This window comes from Rhinolophus ferrumequinum, chromosome 8, assembly GCF_004115265.2.
Source record: "Rhinolophus ferrumequinum isolate MPI-CBG mRhiFer1 chromosome 8, mRhiFer1_v1.p, whole genome shotgun sequence".
In the NCBI taxonomy this organism is placed as follows: Eukaryota; Metazoa; Chordata; class Mammalia; order Chiroptera; family Rhinolophidae; genus Rhinolophus; species Rhinolophus ferrumequinum.
The window spans coordinates 86,020,034-86,038,286 of record NC_046291.1 but is presented as its reverse complement, the minus strand read 5'-3'; positions in this window follow the sequence as shown (position 1 = coordinate 86,038,286).

The following is an 18,253-nucleotide window of genomic DNA, read 5'->3' as shown; positions in this document are numbered from 1 at the left end:
CCCAAGAAAAGATATAGAGTAACATTTAAACAGCAGTCTATGATAAGGTACTGTTTACATTCAGGATAATACGAAAATGTCCACTCTAGAGTGGCGAAGATTTTTCTCCAGGTTAACTAATTAGAATGTTTATTAGCTACATTCATTATTCTGACAGGCTCAGGGATTTCTAAACATTATTAACTTCTTAAGCACCTTTATTCCCTAAAGAGGTTGTGTCTGCTAAAATCTGGACAGGTGGATTTTAGCAGCACTTGATATTTATCTTCCCATGCCTACAATAGTACAAAAACAGAATACAGAGCATTCACTCTTAGTACCTTCAGGGCACCGAAAGGGCCTTCAGTAACTTCTCATCATTTTTATGGCATCCTCCACAATTCTGCTTACTTAATGTACAGCCTTCCCAGCTGAACTTGGATCAATGACTTATCATCATAGTAAATGGACAGAAAACGAATCAGTCTTTAGTGGCACTAACCGAAAAGGGAAAGGTAGATTTCTGCTACAATGGGTGGTGAGCACACTAGCACGACTTACTGCCTCTTTATTACCTGAGATACCACATGGTGAGAGGTGAACCCCTAGGAAATCCGGATCCTTAGTCCTAAAACCTAAAAACTTCATATCTTTGATTTGAATTAAATTTAGCTTATGTTCTATGCCATTTGTGAGTGTTTATTATTCTCAACATAACTTGAGCCTGAAATGGATAGCCATACTAATTTTTAAAGCCTTTCACCAATGCACTATGGTACAGGGAAAAGAGCATGGGTTTTAGAGTCAAAATTACCTGGCTTCCCTATGTACCAACTGTGTGAACTGAGGAAGATTACTTGACCTCTCTGGGCTTCAATTTTCTCACCTATAAAATAAGGGTAGTATCTATCGCATGGAGTTATTGATTGAGAGAGATGGAAGATAGTGAAGACCAGTGGTTCAACGATGGACTCAGGAGTCAAATCTTGGTTTTGATTCTTGGCTCTACTATTTACGAAGTTTATGGCTTTAGACAAGGTATATGACGTGTCTAAACCAATATTTTCTCATGGGTAACACACAAATAATCATAGCACCCGCTGCATGGCGTAAAAGACTTACTAATGCAATAGCTATCTTTTTAGTAACTCTCGTCATCTAGGAACTAGGGATAGAATAAGAAGTTAAAAAGACAACAAACTCTGTCCTCATCAAGCTTATAGTCTAGTAAGGTAAGACTGAAAACAAACAAAATAAAAGAATAAGCTTATATAGTATCGCTTGAGAAAGCAATTAATTCTATGGAGAAAAATAAAACAGGTAAGGCATAATCAAACAGAGTTTAGATCAGTGTTTGGCATTTGATAAATACTAAATATAGGCTATCATTTCTTGATCTATTGTACGTACTTCCCAAAATGTTACCATGTATCCTTTTTCCTTTCCTATATCTGAGTTCCCACAAATTTTTCCAGTTTGAGGAAGAAGTTGAAGCCAATACCTACATCAGCAGAGAATGAGCCTTTCCAGAGCTTTCTGGCAGGCAGCTATACCCATGGGCCACTTAAAAACATAAGAACAAGAAATGTTCTTCCATTTCAATTCATGATGAGGCTTAAAATGCAAATGTCTCATTGAGGTACCATTCTTAGTGAGATTCAGTTGCTGTAGAAAAGTAAATTGTAAACAAATCAACACACTTAAGGCTCATTAGTTGTTCCCTATTTTGAGCATAGAGAGAAGAGAAATTAACTATAACAGAGTTACTCATCCAACCCTAAAGAGCAAGTCTTTTTAGAAACTGAAGCGCTGTGAACTTTACAGGGTCCATGTGAAGAAAATAGTACATATCCATTAAGGATTTTGTTGAGAGGAACGGGGTAGTGCTGAGAGAAGATAGGAGAGTTTATGGAGAACTTTAATGAAACAAAGGTAACTTCTAGAATTGAAAGAACTACTTTCATCAAGACACCAACAACAACTTGGGAAATGTATAGGAGCAAAGCTTTCTCAGGGCCAAGAAGACAAAGTTCAGAGCAAACATTATCCTTACCTTGTGCATAACCCAGCACAGTGCGGACCAGCTGTGAGATAATCATGGATGGCAGGCACCCTTGACCCAGGTGTTGCCATCTTCACTGATGAATTCAGCCACAGCTCCATGGTAAAGTACCAACGGGGCCAGAGCCAATATATAGCAGGCACCCATCAGAAACCAGAAATAACTGGGAGGATATTCAAAGGAAGAGCTGTGTTGTGAGAAATTAAACATATCTGAGATAAGATTATGAACTTACCATGACTACTTTTGTAAGTAGAAGCTGGTGTATTTTTTTAAAAATCAGTCTTGGTATTTGTCATGCATTAGGGTGCCATGTGGGGTCTCTGGTCCCGCTCCCCACATAAGAACGCAGGACATGGTTAGACCAAAAAGGAACACCCACGGAGCCATAGGTAGGGGAGTCATACCACTATAGTCTCACTGGTGGCTGGGTTGGAGACACAGGAGGCAGGAGCCACACAATCCGCATCCCGCTTACCGCTTCTCTGCCAACCAACTTCACTTACTAACTGCAATCTGCCTCTCTGCAATCCGCAATCCATGCTCTATACTTGCTAGCTCAGTCACGGCAGTTATATCAGTGGCTAATTGACTAACTGGTTACAGCTGATGGCCAATTAGCCACAGCTGACAACCCGAGCCGGCACCTTTCCACGTGAGGCTGAGAGCCTGGAAACTGCTCTCTGGGGCTCTGTCCCCACAAGATTAATAAATTTAGAGAACTCATACTACTTTGTACTGCAGGGGATACTGCCGACTTCGCCATGTGTCGTGCGGGGTGTCAGGCGGGGTCTCTGGTCCCGCTCCCCACACAAGAACGCAGGATATGGTGAGGCCAAAAAGGAACACCCACGAAGCCATAGGTAGGGGAGTCATACCACTATATTCTCGCTGGCGGCTGGGTTGGAGAAACAAGAAACAGGAGCCACACAATTCTCAACCCTCCCTGCGCCGCTTGCAGACTCAGCCACCATCTTCTTGCTAGCTCCCATTTTCTTTTTTCTCTTTGCTAGCCTCTTCTCCTAGCCTAGCCACGGCAGTTATATTCATGGCTAATGGCTCACTGGTTACAGCTGACGGCCAACTAGCCACAGCTGCTGGCCATTTGATCACAGTCGATGGCCATTTACTACCTGAGCCAGCACCCTTCTATGTGAGGCCGAGAGCCTGGAAACTGCTTTTTGGGGCTCTGTCCCCACATACTTGATCTCAATATTTACTAAAAAGAATATTTACTAATCATGAGAGTGTGCTATTTGCATAAGGACAGGTGATATATAGATCAATGTAACAAAATTGTGTGCCCAGAAATAGACCCACACATATATGGGCAATAGATTTTGACAAAAGTGCCAAGAAAATCAATGGAGAAAAAGCTAGTCTTTTCAACAAATGGTGCTGGAATAGCTGAACATCCAAAAGCCAGAGAAAAAGAACAGTGGGGGTGGGGGTGGGGCTGGGGAGGGGGAAAAGAAAAGTCTAGGAAAAAATATAGAATTTCTCACCTTGGGTTAGGTCCCATAAAGCATAAACTACATACACACACACATGCACTCTACATTCACCAAAATTAAAATATCTGTTGTTCAAATAACTCTCATTTAAAAAAAAAAAAAAAAAAAAAAAAAAAAAAAAAACTATAGACCAGGAGAAATATTTGCAAAATACCTATCTGAAAAAGAACTTATATCCAAAATATATAAGTAATTCTCAAAATTTAGTAATAAGAGAACAAACAATCCAATAAAAAATAAGCAAATATTTTGAACAAATATTTTACCACAGAAGAGAAATGGATGCCAAATAAGCACATGAAAAATGTTTAGTAATTTTAAACATGAGAGAAATGCAAATTAAAACCGTAATGAGATACAACTATATATCTATTAAAGTGGCAATACCAATTGTCATCTAGTTCAGAGCAAGGGCATTGCTTTTACATTGCTGATGGAAATACAAAATGACACAGTATCTTTGGAAAACAGTTAAGTAGTTTCTTACGAAGTTAAATATACATTTTCCACAAGATTCAGTTGTCCCCTTCCAAGGTAAGTGAATTACCCAAGAGAGATGAAAATATATATTCACACAAAGACCTACATGTGGATATTTATAGCACTTTTACTCGGAATTGCCCAAAACTGAAAGCAAGTCAAATGCACATTAGTAGGTGAGGGGACAAACAAAGTGTAGTACATCTAATAATTAAACACTGCTGAGTAATAAAAAGGCATGAATTATCAATAATATAAAAATGTGAATAAATCTCAAAAATATTATTATACTAAGTGAATGAAGTTAGATACAGAAGACTATGAGCTATTTATTCCCATTTATAGGGCATTCTATAAAAGACAAAACAATAGAAACAGAAACTACGTCAGTGATTGCTAAGAATTGGGGGTTGGGGAAGGGATTCATTACAAGGGAACATGAGGGAACTTTCTGGGTTCTATATTATGATTGTGATGATGATTGCACAACTGTGTATATTTGGCAAAACTCATAACTGTGTACTCAAAAGGATAAATTTTACTGGATGTAAATTATACCTCAATAAACCTCACATCGAAAATAAAACGAAGTAAAAATTAGGGGAGCAAATAAATAAAGGGTAATTGTGACTTCTAGAGTGTCAGAACGCAGATTGTTTAAGCTTTGCTCAACTTGACTAGTCTACAAGGGGTGTTAACCTCATTAGTTGTAGAGCGTATTCTGTGTTGTGAGGCTGGACTTTATAGTTGGGTAATTTCAGTTGTGCTGAAACCTCTCATACTGGCTTGAAGAACATATTATTTTCATCTCTTCCCATCTTCATCTTTAGGGATCTCATGTTTGTCACCTAAAATGGACCATGAAAAATGGGAATGGCAAGCGAGGGTGGGGGGGTTGATCTCCAGAGAGCTGCTTGTTGAACATGTACCTGCACGCCACTGAGTATTTGGCTTTTTACTGTTGTCACCTCTGCCAGAGTCAGGAGCCAGGAGCCTTAGAATTTCCACCTTTCTGGGTATCTGCAGTTAAATGGAATTGGTCCACAGATGAGGACTATTTCGGGAAGAATGTAACTGCAAAAACAAGGCTTTAAACTAGAACATTTGGCAAAGGTCTTACTAAAAATACAGGAGCAGGTTGACCTCAGGAAAGCAACAGTGTGGAACACTAGGCCTCACTAGTAAAGACATGAGCCACCAGTGGGGGCAGAGAAGAGCCTATCCAAGCACTGGTCCCAAAGATGACCTCCACCAATGCTGGTCCTGTGGGGCCTGGCAAGAAAAGACTGTGTGTTGGGCCTTTAGCAGATTCAATCAGCATAGGGTGCAGCTGCTATAGCTATTTCTGAGCTATACTGGCTTAACTTTTCCTACATAGTCACATATAAGATAAAAATTTAATGATAGAGAAGAATCTGTTCCAATACAGGCCATTTAGACTTACAGTGCAAACAATATATGCTGCTTTTCAAATGTAAGGAAGTTATGCTCTGTCTCACAAAGTGTCATTCCTAAGGTTCTATGTTTATATTGTTAGTACTAGGCAGAGCAAAGAGGAAAAGAGTATTTAAAAGTGAAAAGAAAACCTAAAAATACTTACATATAAATCCAACAAAATATCTAACAAGATCTATATGAAGAAAACTACAAAACACTAATGAATGAAGTCAAAGAAGAATTATATAAATGGAGAGATATTCCATGTTCATGGATAGGAAGAAATGATGTTGTCAAGATGTTGGTTCTTAACATGATTTATATATTCAATGCAATCCCAATCAAAATCCCAGCAAGTTATTTTATAGGTATTGACACATTCTTTCCAAAGTTTATATGAAGAGTCAAAAGACCCAGAATAGTCAACACAATATTGAAGAAGAAGAACTAAGTTGGAGAAATGACAGTACTCAACTTCAAGACTTAATATAATGCTATGGTAATTAAAACAGTGCAGTATTGGCAAAGAATAGACAAATAGATCAATGGGACAAAATAAAAAGCTGACAAATAGAACTCCCCCAAATACAGTTTACTTATCATTAACAAAAAAACAAAAGCAATAAAATGACACAAAGATAGTCTCTTCAACAAACGAACATCCGTCTGCAAAAAGATGAATCTAGACACAGATCTTACATCCTTCCTAAAAATTAATTCAGAATGGATCACAGACCTATATTTAAAACACGAAACTATAAAACTCCTAGAAGATAACATGGGAGAAAACCTAGATGACCTTGGTATTAGACACAGCATCAAAGACATGACATGTGAAATAAATTATTGATAAACTGGACTTTATTAAAATCAAAAACTTCTGATCTGTGAAAGACAATATCAAGAGAATAAGAAAACAAATCATAGACTGAAAGAAAATATTTGCAAAAGACATCTGTAAAGGATTGTTTTCCAAAATACACAAAGAACTCTTTTATTAAACTTATAATTTCCAGTTTATTATAAAGATTACAACTCAGGAACACCCACATGTAAGAGATACATAGGACAAGATGTGGGGTAAGGGGCATGGAACTTCCATGCCCTCTTCAGACACAACACCCTCCTAGTATCTCAATGTGTTCTCCAACCTGGAAACTCTCCAAACCCCATTGCTTTAGAGGTATTTTTAAAAGAGTATTATTAAAATATAGTGAATGTACAATATTATATTAGTTTCAGCTGTACACTGTAGTCATTCCACATTTATAAACCTAAAGAAGTGATCACCATGGTAAGTCCAGCAACCATCTGACACTGTACCATCCTATCACAATATTATTGATTATATGAGGTATGACAATTTAGTTCTCAAACTTGCCACCATGCAGTACATTGGCAGCACTGTACAAGCAGCTCAGTAAGGTTTCATAATGTTGGTATATCAGTGTCTCACAGCTGTGTTCATATAGATGTGTGTTGGTGTCTTGCTGAGTGGTGTTCATTATTGTTGTTGTGTGTTTTTGTGTGCCATCGTGAAAATGTCTGAGCTTGAATTAGAGTAACGAACAAACATTAAATTTCTTGTTAAACTTTGCAAGATGGAAGTGGAATCAGGGACATGTTTAGTCCAAGTTTATGGGGATAATGCCATGAAGAAAACAGCAGTGTGCAAATGGATTAAATGTTTTTCTGAGGGGAGAGAATGCGTCACTGATGAAGAGAGTTCAGGGCAGTGAGTAATGAGCAGAACTGACAAAAACATTGCAAAAGTTCATCGAATTGTGTGTCAAAATCATAGGCTGACATGAGAAGCATAACAGACCAAGTAAACATCGATAGAGAAACAATTAGGAAAATCTTAACTGAAAATCTTGGCATGAGAAAGGTGTGTGCAACAATGGTCCCGAAGTTGCTCACCAATGAACAAAAGCAAAGGAGAGTCGAAGTTTGCCAAGACCTTTTGGAGAGGCAAGGCGATGTTTTGAGCTGTGTTATCACTGGTGATGAAACATGGGTGTACCAATACGACCCTGAAACAAAGACTCAAACTGCACAGTGGAAGTCAGCCAATTCTCCATGACCAAAAATGTTCCATCAGTCCAAATCGAGTCAAAACAATGTTGCTAAACATTTTTGGTATCATAGGGATTATTCATTATGAATTTGTACCAATTGGACAAACAGTTAACCAAGTTTACTATTTGGAAGTGCTGAAAAGACTGTGTCAAAAAGTTAGACGACCTGAACTTTTCACTAACAATTCACAGCTCTTGAATCATGAAAATACACCAACTCACATGGCACTGTCTGTGAGGGAGTTTTTAGCCAGTAAACAAATAACTCTATTGGAAAACCCTGCCTACTCACCTGATCTGGCCCCCAGTGACTTTTTTCTTTACCCAAAGATCAAGGAAATATGGAAAGGAAGATATTTTGATGGCATTCAGGACATCAAGGGTAACACAACGACAGCTCTGAAGGCTGTTTCAGAAAAAGAGTTCCAAAATTTCTTTGAAGGGTGGACTAGGCACAGGTGTCAGTGCATAACTTCCCAAGAGGAGTACTTCCAAATGTGACCGTAGTGATATTCAGCAATGAGATTGTAGCACTTTTTCTAGGCTGAGTTTGTGAACTTAATTGCTGTATGATTCTAGTTATATGACAGTCTGAAAAAGGCAAAACAATAAAAGACAATAAAAACATCAGTGGTTGCCAAAGGTTGGGGGGAGAGGGGAGATGAACAGGCAGAGAAAAGATGGATTTTTAGGCAGTGAAAATGCTCTGTATAATATAATAGATACATGTCACTATGCATTACTCAAGCCTATAGAATGTACAACACAAAGAGTAAACCCTAAGGTAAACTATGGACTTAGGGTAATTATGATGTGTCAACATAAGTTGATCTTTGGTTAAAAAAAATATAGATAGATAGATAGATAGATAGATAGATAGATAGATAGATAGATAGATAGATAGACAGATAGATAGATAGATAAAGATAGAGATATCATTTTGGAGCCTGAAATAAGACCCAGTGATTATATACACCACCAGGGCAAATTTCTAAACTGAATAAAGTGGGAGAGGACACAGGATAGGCAGGTGGATTTCTTCTCCTGGATGTAGTAGGAGCACATTATCCAAATTAACCAACCATTTGAAGATTTTCTCCCAGTTGAGTTTACTTTACAGGTAGTCAACTCCAGAAAACTGGCATAAATTGAGTGACTTCCTAATAAAGCTGAAAATCTAGATGTTCTATGTCAGTAGGATGGTCATATAATTTATTCTCCAAAAAAGGCAATTTTGAGAGAAAGAGGCTGCTACTGATCCTTACTTTGGGATGAGAGGCATAACCCTGGGACTGTGTCAGAGAAATTAGGATTTATGGTCACCCTTCTGACTAACTGCTGAGTCTCTGTCATAGACTCACTTGTGCAGCACCAAGTACTATGTTCTAGAAACAAAACTTTGCCTGGAATCACTGCTGGCAGGGCTGAGGACTGGCCTGCTTTCTCAATGTGGTGAGGGTGAGAGCAGTGCTAATATAATAATCAGTCGGAGTAACTTGGAGTCTTTTAAAAGTGAGGTTCATCAGAGATTTGACACTGGATTAATTCAACCTCTCAACTCCTGAAGAGATCATAATGGCTCCAGTAAAAGCTGTTGAAAAAACCCGAGTTCTACCCACCAAAAAAAAAAAAAAAAAAAAAAACACCTTTGGCTAAAAGTGAACAAAATAAGAACTGGAGGAGAGCTTTGATTTCACTAGACTTTTAATTCACAAAAGCAAGCAAATTTGATTTCTGGTTTTAATTTCTTTGCACTTGAACTTGCAAAGCAATTTAATTTTTGTACAAATTTCTCCCCAGAAATTTGATAATGGGAGTGTGTTTATATTCAATTTGGGGCATTACTATGTTCTTGACATTTTATTATTGGGAGTATCTTAATGTTGCCATTTAATTTTATTGTACTCTCTCTGGTGGGCTATATTGGAAAATATGGCTAGACATAATTTGGAATGGGAATGAGTGTTCAGCATTGAGCACAGACTGGACTCAGAGTTCATTTAATTAATATACTCTTCTGCCTCATTTCAGAGCCTTCTGGGGTAAAATCTACGTTACTCACCAGGGATCCCAGAAGATACTCAGAAAATAACAGTTAGGGGTGAGGGTATGACTTTGAAGCTAGAAGCAGACTCTTTTAGACAATTACCACCCTGGGGAGAGTATCCATACCCCCAATCTATTTTCTTCCACAGGGAAAAAAAAAAACGTTTTAGCATCACACACCTGGTTTCTCTCCACTCCCCTTCCTCATCCTTCTTCAGGAGAGGCAGAAAAAGTAGCCTAGAGTCTTTTAACCACAGCCCTCAACGGGGATGAATTAGTCCATCCACACTCTTGCACATTTCCATGTAGACTGACTATCTCCTCACCCCCACCCCCCCAGAACCCAAACAGTGGGAGGCAGTGACTAGGAGAGTATTCCTGATCTTCAGATTAGCCCAGAGCTAAGCTCTCCACTGAAGGGACCTCTCCTTCAGAAGGGAGCAAACACGTGTTGTTTTTCCATCTGCTCTCTTCTGTCTTATTTCTCAGTTGGCTCATAAACCTAGTCAAGAAAGGGTGGTATTATTTATGGATTTTTCTAGGACCCTCGGCAAACAGCTTACATTTTTTTTACTAATAGAAAGAACTAATGTCTGTTACAGAATTATTGGAAAACTCAGATAATAAAAACAAAAAATCAATGACCTGAAATATGAAAATCCATAGAGAATCATTATTAATGAGCATATCCTTGTATTTATTGTTTTGCAGTTAAGTACATATGATTATATATAAAATTTTTACCAAAATAGGCTTATAAATTCTATGTTTTCTTGTCCTTTCACTAGATGTATTCTGACAATTTTCATGTATCAATGAATTTACTCTCCTGTCAAATTTTTAAATGAATGTAAACATCACATGACTTAGATATATAATAATATATTTTACCAATCCTGTAGTTTTGACCTACAGTTGTTTCTAATTTTTCTCTATTAAAACAAAATTACAAGAAAGCCATAATTATGCATATTCATTATGCACACATATTTGTGCAAACGATTAACTTTACCTAGAATGGATTATTACCATGTGCCAGTAGAGTTTTGAAATTTTCTCAGTGATAATCTATATGCCAGCATTTTATTGATCGTTTTTGGATACATTGTCTCATCTGGCCCTCATAAAATCCCCATGAGATATTATTCACTCAAATTCAGCTTAGTTAACTGGTCCCATAACCAGTAAAGGGGAAAACTGAAGTTGCAATTGATCTGTGTTTTCCAAAGCTGGGCAAAACCATATGGCAGAATTCCACTGTGGCTTCAGAACATGTTAAGCTTTTCCCCAGATAATTTGTTCTTTTTGGTGCTACTATAAATGAGATTTGCTCCCAATTTATTTTCTACTTAATGATTATTGTTATATAGTAAAACAGTTATTGAAATCTTTTGAACTCATCATTTCCAATAGCTGATTTCAGATGATTGCATTAGTTTTTTCAGATAATCAGTCATCTCATTATATCTCCTATAAATAATAACTTCATCCTTTGCAATTTTCATACTTTTATTTGATATTGTTTTCATTTCTATTTGCATAAACTAATATGTCCAAAACTATGCTAAATATTAAGGATAGCAGTAGGTGTTGTTTTATTTCTTCTGAACTCATCTAATCTAGTGTCTTCTCCCGGACCCCATCTTAGGAAAGAATACTGCTATTCCTAAAGACAAAAATTTTATTTTTTAAATCACATTGCTAAATTTTATCAGGTGCTTATTTGACAGCTATGAAAATAATGTTTTCCCCTTTAACTTACTAATATCATTCATTATATTAAGAACTTTCCTAATGTGTCACACTTGCTTTCCTGGAATAAATTCTATTATACTTAGTCATGGTAAATTATTGATTGAATATGCTGCTGGATTTGTATTTCTAATATATTATTTAAGATCTTTGCTTCATGTATAACTGAGAAGTTAGTCAGAGTTTTTTGTTTGTTTTTATTTTATACCATTTCTTTCAAATTTTGGCTACCAGGTTTACACTATCCATGTAAAAATAAATAAAATTATTGCAAGAGTCTTCTTTTACTATACTCTGTAAAGTTGAAATAACATCAGCCTCATTTATCTCTTGAAGGACCATAAAACATTCATGAAACCATCCAGACTGACACCTTTCCTGGGGCTAAATCTTCTGACAATCTTTTGATTCATTTTACAGTCATTGATATATTGATACCTTCTAGCTTATGTATCAATTTTGGTATTTTGTCAAAAACTTCTATGTTTTAATGAGAATTCGAAGCTTAATAGCCTGGAATTTTCCAAAGTATTTTGGTATTATTGATTTAATTTGCTTATATTTGTCATTGCTAATTTTGCATGTTTGTTTGTTTTTTTATCTAATTAATTGCATAATCTTTTGTCTGTATTATGGTCTTTTACAAAATAAGCTCTTGGAATTTAATATAAACTATATTCTCTTTTCTAACTTATAAAATTGTCTTTAAATCTTTATGAAGTGTTTCTACTTATTTTTTTGTGTTTGTTTCTTCCCTTTTATTTTGACTAGCTCATTTATTTTCTTTCTTCTTAAAAAATTTTTTTAAAAACTGCATAACTGTTGTAGTCCTGAATGCTTGTATGCCTATGCATTCTTTTTTTGTTGCTTTCAAATGAATGACAACTTGTCTGTGAATAGAACTGGGGGGCATAACCTTTTCCATCAAACTGTTGTAATCATTGCCTCATTATCTTCTGGCATCTGACATTACAAAGTCTGAGGGCCATTCAGATTTTCCTTTTCCTCTTTAAATACTTTTTCCTCTTTAAATGTTGCTTAGTTGGTTATTATTGTTTCAATGCCAGGATGCAGTAAGAATTATTTTTACATCTTTGAAAATTAACACTTCCATTTTTAATTGTTTCTCTTGTACCACTGAACACTTTCCATATGAAGTTCATCCATCATTTTCCACTAGGTTGGTTATCATTATTCCACCTACTCCTAGTGTGGAGACAAAAGCTGCTTCCTAAGCCTGTAGGCGGTTGAAAGTTAGAATACGAGCAGAGGTGAAATCCCCTGGATAAATATTACTCTATGGACACCCTGGGTTTTTAGACAATCAGTCAGGATCACATTTTTAGGATAAATTTGTCATAATAATTCTAATATTATAACATTGAATTACATCCACATACTGGTCCTAAAAGACTCAAATAAGATAGGAAAGGAAGAAAACAATTGAGATAATTCTAGACTCAGATTCACAGTTCATGCTCATGTCATTATTCAGGCAAGGGAATGGTTTAAGGGAACCATTTGCATGGTTTTTTGTTCTTCTGTCTGAGTTTCAATTTTATTCATGGCACTTGCCCTACACTTTCTTCTTATACATTTTTGGAGGTAGATCAGAGGAGAAAATCATTATGTGTGTGCAAATGAGAAGGACTAGTGGAGAAAGAAAACATTTTCCCAGGAGAAAAAAAAAATGAATTGCCCTTGAATGTGATGAAACAGAGAAGGAACCTGCCAAGAAGGACTCTTTGTGGTTAACTGGACTCAAATTCATAACCAAAGTCTAGCAGCCATTGCTGGCAGAGGTCTCTCACACACTCTGAATTTCAGGGGAAATGCCACAGACTGAGCTGCCACGCCTCCTGCATTGTGTTCCTGCTGTCTGAGCTGATCATTATAAAGGAGTTCTTGGAATTGAATTCTGGTCAATGGGCTGAGATATGCCCTGTCCAATCAAAGCTGTGCAGTTATAGCCTCATTTGTATCTTTATCAACCACTAAAAACAACTCCATAATGAAAATCAGAATGCATGATTCTGACCAACCAGGATAGTGCTATTTGGACCAATCAAACTGTGCAAATTTGGATTCCTCATTTGCATAAAAAAGGACCAATCAGGCACGAGGGTAGAAATTTTCTCTATATAAGCGGGCCTCTATATACACTCCCTACATTGGGGGAGTGTACTTTTGGTTTCCTTAGAGACTGCATTTCTCCAGTTTGCAAACTATTCACCTGAATAAAGTTTCTCCTTTTATTGTACCTCAGATTGGGGACTCCTGTTGGCATTGGATTGGTGGCAGCAATTGTTTGCTTATAAATGATAGAAAATAAATATGCCTTTCCTAAACATCTAATCAACCATTCCTTAATCACAGTAGGAACTAGAAATAATATGAATTAGGAAATTGAGAAGAGATGTAGAATCTCAGTGTGTGTGTGTGGGGGGGTGGGGGTGGAGGGTGCTGAGGTAGACTATCTGATCTGATTGAAACCAAATCAAGCATTCTTGGTGATGAGAAATGAGAATACAGTTAAGTCTGATAGCATCAGTATTTTTCAGGGACTGGGTATGCAATACCAAAATACAGTAATGGGGACTGGTGGTACATGTGGGAAAACTATTATTTTCAGGAGTTAATTAATTAATATTGAATTTGCTCCTCCTGGAAATTGCTTTAAATACCCCCAATGAAGAAATATTTCCTACTTTATCCTATTTAATACTATTTTATCCTATTTAATACCTCCCATCAATACCACCATTTCCTAGGAGAGCTGTTCTGGATAACTGCAAAGACACATACTTTAAATAGGTATGGAATAAGATGATCAGTAATTCTCCAAAAATATTTTGTATTGCTGTACAGCAACCAAGAAACAGGAAAAACTCTACTGGGGGTAAAAGAGGCTGAGGATAAAAAATGGGACTGGGGGTAAACAAAAAATGATGAGGAGCTGGAGGCTGAAAAACAAGACCAGGCTGTGCAGACTGGTACATTTCATCTGCGATGATATTTCATGTGGTGTCTCATTAAACTTCATATCAATTCTATGAGTTCATATTATGATCTTAATATTACAGAGTTGGAAATTAGAACTCAGAGAAATGATACACGGCCACACAATAAATAGCAAAGGTTTTTTCTTCAAAATATGTTGAGGATAGTTGCTTGCTTAGAATAAACAAAGAGATTATAATCTCAGACTCAATTCTTAATTGTCAGAATTATTAGAATCAAATTAAAAAATTAAACTATATGACTCACAAATCTATTTCTAGATTAAATGTTGCTAATATATTAGTAAAATAATTACTTTTTAATCTTGAAAACTGTAACATAATAACTATATTCTGTAATTCCAACTATTATACACACAAGACACACACATATTCCTATATTATATTAATTTAATCTCTATTAAAGTTACACCACATTATTTAAAGTTATTTAAAAAGGTATCCTATCCTTGATGTCATCAAAATGGTGGCATGAGGTGAGCCTCTGTACAGCTCCCCTGGAATTTACAAGTAATCAAACAACAATAACTCCACAAAGGACTCCCTGCACAGCAGACAGGCAAGATGAAGAGGCGCACTACTGAATTCACCTAAAGGTGGGCGAATCGCGCAAGCAGGGTAGGAGGGAAAGGAGAAGAAGTGCGGAGACAGAGCCGCGCGGAAGCAGGACACAGTCCTAGCTCAGTGCTCCAAACTCCCTGCATCCTGGAACTACTGCAGCTGCAGGAGAAGGAAAAACTTGGACTGCTAGGGCTCCGCTTATGGCCCACAGGGCTGAGGGGGCAGCATATAACACGGCTGAACCGAACGCTCACGGCAGAGTCCTCGGAGAAAAGACTGAGGGAAGAAGGCTGAAAACGGTGGTTTAAGCCCTCACTGCTGAGCAAAGAATGGAAGCCTTAGGCACTGAGACTAGCTGTACCCTCCTACCCTCCCAGAGCTCGCCCCACCCCAACCTGCCTGGTGCTACAAGCAGAACAGTAGCAGGGTCAGATCAAAAGAACAGAATATTTGCTGTTCTGAGAACTGTGAACCGCAGACACAGATTCACAGCCCAACTAGTTCCAGCAAAGGGGAGGGAGCTGTGGAAGCAGGACCGGCTGTGGTGGTGGTCACTGCCATGGCTCTGGGCCCCCTCTCACAACTCACCCCGCCCCTGGCCCCACCTATTTGGGCGGATCCCTGCAGGAGTAAACAGAACTGCTGAAACACATGGGCTCTGAATCTGGTGCAGGAAGAGCTTTGGAACTTCAAAAGCTCTCCGCATACCCATATGGACACTGTGCCCTGTGACTCAGGCGAACCATTAACAGAGGAAAAGCCCATCTCCCAGGGAATCCCCCCATTGTGTGAGAAGTTGGAATAATGCAGAGAAAACATAGCATTACCATGTGAGAGAGAAAAAAAAGGCTGCAGTCGGAGAGAAAATAAAACATTCTACCAACAAGTACTGGAAAACAAAAGAAAGACCTCTTCCTATCAACCTGTTGCAGAAGCCACTCCTGTAGATGTCTAGGAAGAGAAATAATAAATCAGTAATTGCCATGAAAAACCAAGGCAACAAGCCAGCTCAGAAAGAAAGTGAAAAGTCTCCAGAAAAGGAACTTAAAGATATGGAAATATGTGACTTAAATGACAGAGAATTCAAGATTGCAGTTCTGAAAAAACTGAACGAGATGCAAGAAAACACAGAAAGGCAGTTTAATGAACTCAGAAACACAATCAAAGAAAAACATGAGCATTTTAAGAAAGAGATTGAAATTTTAAAAAAGAACCAAATAGAATTTCTGGAGATTAAGAACTCAATAGACAAAATCAAGAATGAAATAACCAGCTTAGGTAGTAGAGTTGACCAGATGGAGGAAAGAATCAGTGACATTGAAGATAGAAACCTGGAAATGACACAGATGGAAGAAGAAAGAGACTTGAGACTTAAAAGAAATGAAAGAACTCTACAAGAACTTTCTGACTCCATCAGAACGAGCAATATAAGAATAATGGGCATATCAGAAAGAGAATAAAGAGAAGGGTACAGAGAATATATTCAAACAAATTGTTGATGAGAACTTCCCAAACTTGTGGACAGAACTGGATCCTTGAATCCAAGAAGCAAATAGAACACCTAATAACCTCAATCCCAAAAGGCCTTCTCCAAGGCACATTGTATTGAAGCTGTCTAAATTCAATGACAAAAAAAGAATACTCAAGGCACCCACGGAAAAGAAGACGGTAACCTACAAAGGAAAGGCCATTAGATTATCATTAGATTTTTCAACAGAACCTCTACAAGCCAGGAAGGAGTGGAACCAAATATTCAAACTATTGAAGAAAGAGAGAAATTATGAGCCAAGAATAATATATCCAGCAAAGATATCCTTTAGATATGAAGGAGGAATAAAGACCTTTCCAGACATACAGAAACTGAGGAAATTTTCAATACACGACCTGCACTACAAGAAATACCAAAGGAGGCTATTCGAGCACCATCAACAGGGACAATTTGTGGCAACCAAAATATAAAAAGGGGGAAAGTAAAGGCCTGAGCCGGAATATGGGAATGGAGAAAGTAAGTGTGCTGAAGAAAATGGAATACTGTAAATATCAAACTTTCTTTTACTTAAACTTAAGGGTAACTACTCAAAAAAAAAAAAGAAAAATCCAGAACTGAAATATATACTGTAATAAAAGAAGAAACAGAGGGAAACATCATAGAATACCACCACACAGAAATAAAAGACAACAACAAGAAGGCAAAGAAACAATGGAGACACAGCCTTACCAGAAAACTAAAGATAGAATGACAGGAAATCCTCACATATCAATAATCACCCTAAATGTAAATGGACTGAACTCACCAATAAAAAGGCACAGAGTAGCAGATTGGATCAAAAAACTAAACCCAACCATATGCTGTCTCCAAGAGACACATCTCAGCTACAAGGACAACAATAGACTCAAAGTGAAAGGGTGGAAATTGACACTCCAAGCAAATGGTATCCAGACAAGATCAGGTGTTGCCATACTGATATCAGATGAAACAGACTTCCAGGTGAAACAGGTAATAAAAGACAAAGATGGACATTTCATAATGGTAAAGGGGACTATACAACAATAAGACATAACAGTCATCAATATTTATGCCCCCAATCAAGGAGCACCAAAATATACCAAGCAACTACTAACAGAACTAAAGGGAGAAATTGACCAACACACAATTATGCTAGGGGACTTAAATACATCATTGACAGCTATGGATAGATTATCCAAACAGAAAATAAATAACGAAATAGCAGCCCTAAATGACACATTAGATGAAATGTACATAGTTGACATATATAAAGCACTTCATCCTAAAACATCAGACTATACATTCTTTTCTAGTGTACATGCAACATTCTCAAGGATAGACCATATATTGGGACATAAAATCATCCTCAGCAAATTTAAGAAGATTGAAATCATACCAAGCATATTCTCTGATCACAAGGCTTTGAAATTGGATATCAACTGCAAAAAGAAAGCAGGAAAAAACACAAATACATCGAGATTAAACAACATACTTTTAAAGAACAACTGGGTCAAAGAAGAAATTAGAGGAGAGATCAAAAGATACATAGAAACAAATGACAATGAAAATACATCCTACCGAAATTTTTGGGATGCAGCAAAAGCAGTTTTAAGAGGAAAATTTATATCATTACAGGCATATCTCAAGAAACAAGAAAAATCCCAAATAAATAACCTCATGTTACACCTTAAAGAACTAGAAAAAGAAGAACAAGTGAAACCTAAGGTCAGCAGAAGAAAGGAAATAACAAAAATCAGAGCAGAACTAAATGAAATAGAGAACAAAAAGACAATAGGAAAAATTAACGTGACAAAGAG